The sequence below is a fragment of the Macrobrachium nipponense genome, chromosome 19 (assembly GCF_015104395.2).
Source record: "Macrobrachium nipponense isolate FS-2020 chromosome 19, ASM1510439v2, whole genome shotgun sequence".
NCBI lineage: Eukaryota > Metazoa > Arthropoda > Malacostraca > Decapoda > Palaemonidae > Macrobrachium > Macrobrachium nipponense.
This window is the reverse complement of record NC_061088.1, coordinates 41659022-41665489: the sequence shown is the minus strand read 5'-3', so window position 1 is coordinate 41665489 and position 6468 is coordinate 41659022.

Below are 6468 nucleotides of genomic sequence, written 5' to 3'. Positions count from 1 at the left end.
CGCAGTGTTACCATATAAAAACACCACAGGTGGATGGACAGATGGAAAAAAACAGAGTATAGTTGCTGATGTGGTGTGCAATAGGAGTGTACAAAAGACAGGTGACCGAGCCATGTTAAAAGAGAAAGCAAATGTGTCGGTGAATTGTATAACTTCAGCTTTCTTTGCTTAGAGACAAGAAGAGGACCTAGCGACAAGCCTTCTTTGAAGGCTCGCTGAAATGAAACAATTGAATTGATGACCATGCAATGTGAGGCCGGGGATCTGTACAGCCTAGTTGCTATGTGATTTTAAGGTGTGTCCAGATATTTACATGTGTTTGTGGGTGTAATGATGGGTCCAACCGCCCGACACTGGAGAGAAAGAACACACCCTCCAGAGACAAGCGATAAGGATGGTTTGAAGGACACGGGGTCAAAGAAGCCCATCGAAAGGTAGGGGACATTTAAAAGGACTTAGGAAAAGTTGCCTTAGAAAAGAGAGAAGTGTAATGTGTATACATTTATTCAATACTTAATTGTGTGTTGGGGAATATAATGGATATGTCTCTTTGTTTCAGATAGGTTCAAGGCATTATACTAGAGAATGGGATTCCCTAAAAGACTTGACTATTTAAATGTAGAACCTAACACTTTGAAAGCTTTGGGAGTGACTACTTAGTCTAATTCAGGTGAATAGAATGACAATTTACAGTTTTTTGTCGGTCAGACTTAGTTCTTAATGTTACGTTTTTTAATCACTTTGTTCCATATCATGTTCAGCTAGTTTGGGAAATAAAAAGCATATTTTTGTATTTATGAGAATTCATTAGCCTAGCTATATCCTGCTTGATATCGTTTGCAGAGAGATAGTCAGCAACTAAAGGTAAGAGAGTTGTCACTTGTTTAATTTCTGATTAACCAGTGCAGAATGGTCAAATCTGCTTGGCGATACATGTAATGTTCAAGCTATGGGACAGATGGGAATTTAATGGGACACAAGCATGAGAACTCAACTCTGGTCATATGACGAAAAAAGAAGCACTCATGTTTCTCCCTGGGAGAGAGGGTGGGGTTTGGGGGGAGCACGGGAAACCCTTCAGCAAGAGACGTTTTGGAACTTTCTTTAGCCCGGTGTAATTAAAACTAGCTTTGAAAACGTCGATGGTATTCAAGATACTTCCGAGTAAGAATGAAAATGAAAATCGAAAATCGAAAATCTACCAAATGAAGAAAGCAGCAGGTAGAAATCTCACCCACTGCTGCAGAACTCAATTCGGCGTAATATAGTTTAAAGAAATGAAAAGCAATCCATCTGGTGTGATTTGGTGTACGGAGAGCAACACTTTTCCTCTCTGGCTATTCTTTCGTCATTGGTGCTTTCTTAGGGGCAGTGGCGCAAGATTTGCCCTTGAATTTTATTTCGAAATGATCGAAGTTCTTCAGGGCGAGAAATAGAAGACGTACAAACAGGAGCGTTGAATTATAACAAAATATAGGTGGACTGGAGTTGAGTTGCTTCAGCTGATCTCGAAAAAATATTTCGTTTCTGAATAATACCTTCATAGAAATCGGTACGCAGCAAATGTTTGTGGTAGTGGACGAATAAAAGATCACTAGAAATCCAAGCTTTGTGTTACCCTTAGGAGTCTGAGTTAAACGCATTTAGTCCCTCATAAATACTGATCACTATATAGTTGATTAAAGTCAAATCAGTTGCAGAAATTAGTCACAGCTTTCACGATTAAATTTCTCTGTTGCTCCGCGTGTATCAGTTCTCTCTCTCTCTCTCGATCGATAATTTTTTGTATACGTACACATTCATGTATGTATGTATGTATGTATGTGTATGCTTCCAACCGCGGAGAAGGATCACGGTTCTCAAAGTAGACTGAATATCGGCCGTTGAACTAAAGGCATTAAAGCAGATGAACGAGAGATCAGAATAACGGCAATATAAAGCAATTGAATGTTAGGATAACAAATGGACAGACAGAAGGGAGGGAAATGACTTAAAGCTACCAACGAGGAAATTCATGTTCAAATGACAGTAGAGAATTTTCAGCCCAATCTCAGAAAGACTGCAAAGACAAATAGGCTTACCACTCTCCCTTGGTCACACCATAAAAGTGTCGTTGAGGTCGCTTTAGGAAGAGATATATTCGTGTGAGTGTTTTCTTCTTCGTCTTCTTCTTCTTCTTCCTAAGGGATGTGTTGAGTTTTTCTGCCTTCCTTCTTGTCTAATACTGTACAAGGTAGTAATTCAGTACTCATATTAGTTACGATTTTAATGTAACCGGAATGTAATTGAGATTAATTTCCATGAATAGCGTGCTATATTTCGGCGTGGCTTTTTGCCCCTTGCCCTGAGAACATGCTGACAGTGCGAAGACAGTTTTTCTTGAATGTAGTGTGACTAATGCTCATGGACGTACATTTGAGACATCACAGATCTTATTCCATTTTTCGTGCTTACGTTTTTTGTGTGAGCGTGTGGTGGCGAGTCACTTTATTTGCTCATGGTATTATCTTTAACTTTCAAATGCCCCATTAATATGAAAGGAAACTGTACAATACGATAAGTGTATTTATTGTCACCGGGATCCAAAGCCATGCCCTTTAGGGCTGGTATGTGGGAGATAGTGGCCTAATGCTCTCAGCCATCAAGAGATACTTTTAGTTCCTGTCTCCCTGTGTTCGAAGCCTATTTCAGGTTAGGTGCACTTTTCATGTGAAGTGAAATTCCTCTTGGGATGAAGTGACTCCCAAGGTATAAGTAAATTCGATTTTAAAGGGGCTGTTTTTGCCGTACTACTTTAGCGTCTTTTCTGTGTGATGATGTCTCGTGCTTGTGTGTCATATAAAAAGTATTATAGTAATATTTATCTACTCGTGCATCCCATTAACTTGATATAAATCCTGGAGAAATTATACATATATACTACTATGTATATATATATATATATATATATATATATATATATATATATATATATATATATATTTATATATTATTTAAAATTCTTGGTCAGCTGATTGTTACTTAAGTCTCATCTAATATGCTGCTCCTATGATGAAGATGCGTGGGTCTCTTCTAATAATTGGATTCCAACGCCCAGGTCCTTATTACCGGGTTTCGGAATATTTCAAAGCTTGAGATATTTTTGCTCGAGGAAATGATGACTTCTTTCCACATTCTTGCTGAACCCTGTCTGTGAAGACCTATCGTTTCATGTGAAAAAGAGAAGTATCGCAAGTGACGAGCGTTCATTTTGTAAACAGTGAAAGATCAGTGTCTGGCGATAGTAGGTAAACCAAATAATTACACAGATGAGAGGCTATGATACCACAGGTGGCATGTACCGCGACATTTTCCTTCCACAAACGCATACGGAAGTTTTTGAAAGGTTTTGTATGCTCTGTGAAATGTCTGTATTAGACCATACCGTTTGGCTTCTACGTTGATGTGAGAAGTTTGTTGTTTTCTTTGCATCTCCACTGAAGGTGCTATTGCCGGGCTTTGGTCAAGCGTCAGACGGAATGGCTCAGCGTTCAGTTGGCTCCAAAACTGAGTGAGCAAACGCAATTCTGGCATCTTTTAGATTTTTTTTTTACTTTCTTTTATAGCACGGCTCCCTTCATCAATAGGTTTTGTTTAGAGGTTTTGAGCGGAAGTCATTCTTTTTTTTTTTTTTTTGAGGGGGATCACGCTTTCTTTCTCTCCGTTGTTTATTTTCCTTCGTGGCTTATACCTTTATTTATGGATTTATCACATTCCTAACTTTCGTGATTCAGTTATACATAAAGGAGGATTTCTGTTTATTTCTTTCGAAAGACTGAACATTGATACAGAGGGATTCTAACTATATATATATATATATATATATATATACATTATTATATATATATATAGTATTTTTATATATATATATATATATATATATATATATATATATATATATTAATCTATATATATCTATATCATATATATATATATATATATATATATATATATATATATATATATATATATATATATAACATATATATATATGATATATATATACATATATATATTTATATATATATATATATAATATATATATATATATATATATATATATATATATATATATATATATATATATATAAAACAAAGGAAGATTTCTGTATATTTCTTTCGAAAGACCGAACCATTGATAGAGAGAGATTGCTAAACAGAAAGCATTCTTCGTTGGCAGATGGAACGAGGCTAATGACTCTTCATATTAGTCATCATAAGCATTCAACCAAGGCGACTCAAACTTTTTCTCAAGGAAAGATGTAACAATCTAGCAGAATAATAAGTTTACTGTACGTCCTCTCACATTCTCTTTTTTCCATCTGACTTTCCACCCTCTCCTAACAATTGAATAATTAGTGCAACTGCGAGGTTTCCCTACTGTTACACCTTTCAAATCTTTTACTGTTAATATACGTTTCTGCGCTGAATGATATCATAGGTCCCAGTGCTTGTCCTTCGGCCTAAATTCTATATTTAGTTCACTAAGAAAAGTAAATCTGAATGTTTTCTGATGATGGGAAATTATGGCAGGATAGATATTAATATAAATGATAAATCATGTATAACCACTTTGCTGTCTTGCAATCACTGTCAGTTATGTTCTTGTAAAGTTGCTAATACGACTTCAAATAACGAACTACATTATAAAGTTGTTAATAATAATTTCTAAACACAAACGACAAAATTTGATAGTTAATTAAAAACAATTCAATTTTATATGTATGAAAAATTTGTAACACGACCAGACTATCTTCGCGTCAACTATCAAAAATCCGTGGCATCGTCTCAAATAAGATGTAAAATGCAAAGAGTTCTTCTATGCTCGTGCTTTTGGACCCAAACTATTCGGAAGGCAATGATGTCAAGAGCACCGCGGGAAATATCCACTTAATAGGAATGGTAAAACAAAAAATACCCTGCCATCAACTGGAAGATTCGTCTTTAATTAAATACATATCCACGGACACACGAAGTAGGTAGCGCTCTGTAAAGAACCTCGCCTGCAAAAGGCTAGAAACGTCGAAAAAGACGTTATACTCCGCAGTGTATAGTTGTAAGTTAATTTGCAACGCTCAGTTTCTGCTATTTGTCATGGTAGCCTTGTTATTACACATATGAGGAATGGAAGCAAATTTCTTATAAAAACTAAAAGGGAACAGCATATCTGTGAGTATCGAGTTCTTAGCAGTAAATTGCCACAATATGAAATGATTCAGTCTGTTTTCCACGTCCTTGTTTTCGAGGAAGGTACTCAGTTATTTCGCTTCGGCAGTTCAATGATCGACGCTCACTCAGAAGACTCACCGAAATACCTGAGAATTGTAGAACAGAATCAATTTTAAGATTATTTAAGTAATAACGATTTTATTTTTGATGAAACGCGTGCAAAGACAGAATTACGACCGAAATTACTACTCTTGCGAGGGATAATGATTATTTTTGTAAACAGAGAAAGATCAAAGTGTCCCAAGGTCACAGGAAAACTAAGTCGTTCCTCAACAGAGAGGCTGTGATGCTCGTGGGTGACTTATACCGTGACATCTTTCCTTCCCGGACTTGTTTGTTCCTTATAAGGGATTTTTTTCAGGCTTCGAGTACTGAGAGAAATTTCTGTCTTAAAACAACCCTCGTTTTTCACGCATCATCTTGATTCCACATATTGTTAGCGCTGTCGGCATAAGCTAAAACTGACGACATCATCCGATATCAAATTTGTAACAATCGCCTATGAGAGACATTTCATTTGTTTTCCACCATGAAATCTGAATTCTAAAACATAAAGAATGCTCTAATGCTTGTACTTACATAGCGACTTACCTGAGGATTCCTATAAACTACTCCCTTTGACTGATTTGATAAATAGTGTTGGTGAATGAATATCGTATCAGAAGAAATATTTTTCCAGCCATTTTCTTACCAGGGTAAGAAAATCAAAGTATCTACACGATCAAAGCGTTTGCTAAGCTCAAAAAGGAAATAAATGAATTATTCAAGGCTTATTATTCATAATATTCTTAAACATGACTACCCTTCATCAAGGGATCTGTTATGAGAGATTATTTGACATCTTAAATTCGAATATATTTGAGATTCAAGGTCTGCATCACAGGTCTGTACTACCAAGTTCCAAAGGTCACAATGTCATATTCGCCCCGTAATAGAAGAAGTAGGTTACTTGCAAGTGATTCCCTTTTGCAGTCACCAGAGTTTGTACCACCATCAATTCCTTTTGAATGCTAACGGCAAGCGTATGGGACAGTTCGTTTCTTGAACCTAATATGATACACTTCAGTGTCAGTACCTTACCTGTCCATAACCGGATACAGCGACCAGTTGCTCCACTGATAGATTAATCCTCAGATAGACAGACGTAAGACACCTGTGAGATCGAGCCAAATTTTCGACTTTCAAGTCCTTCTTCTCAGC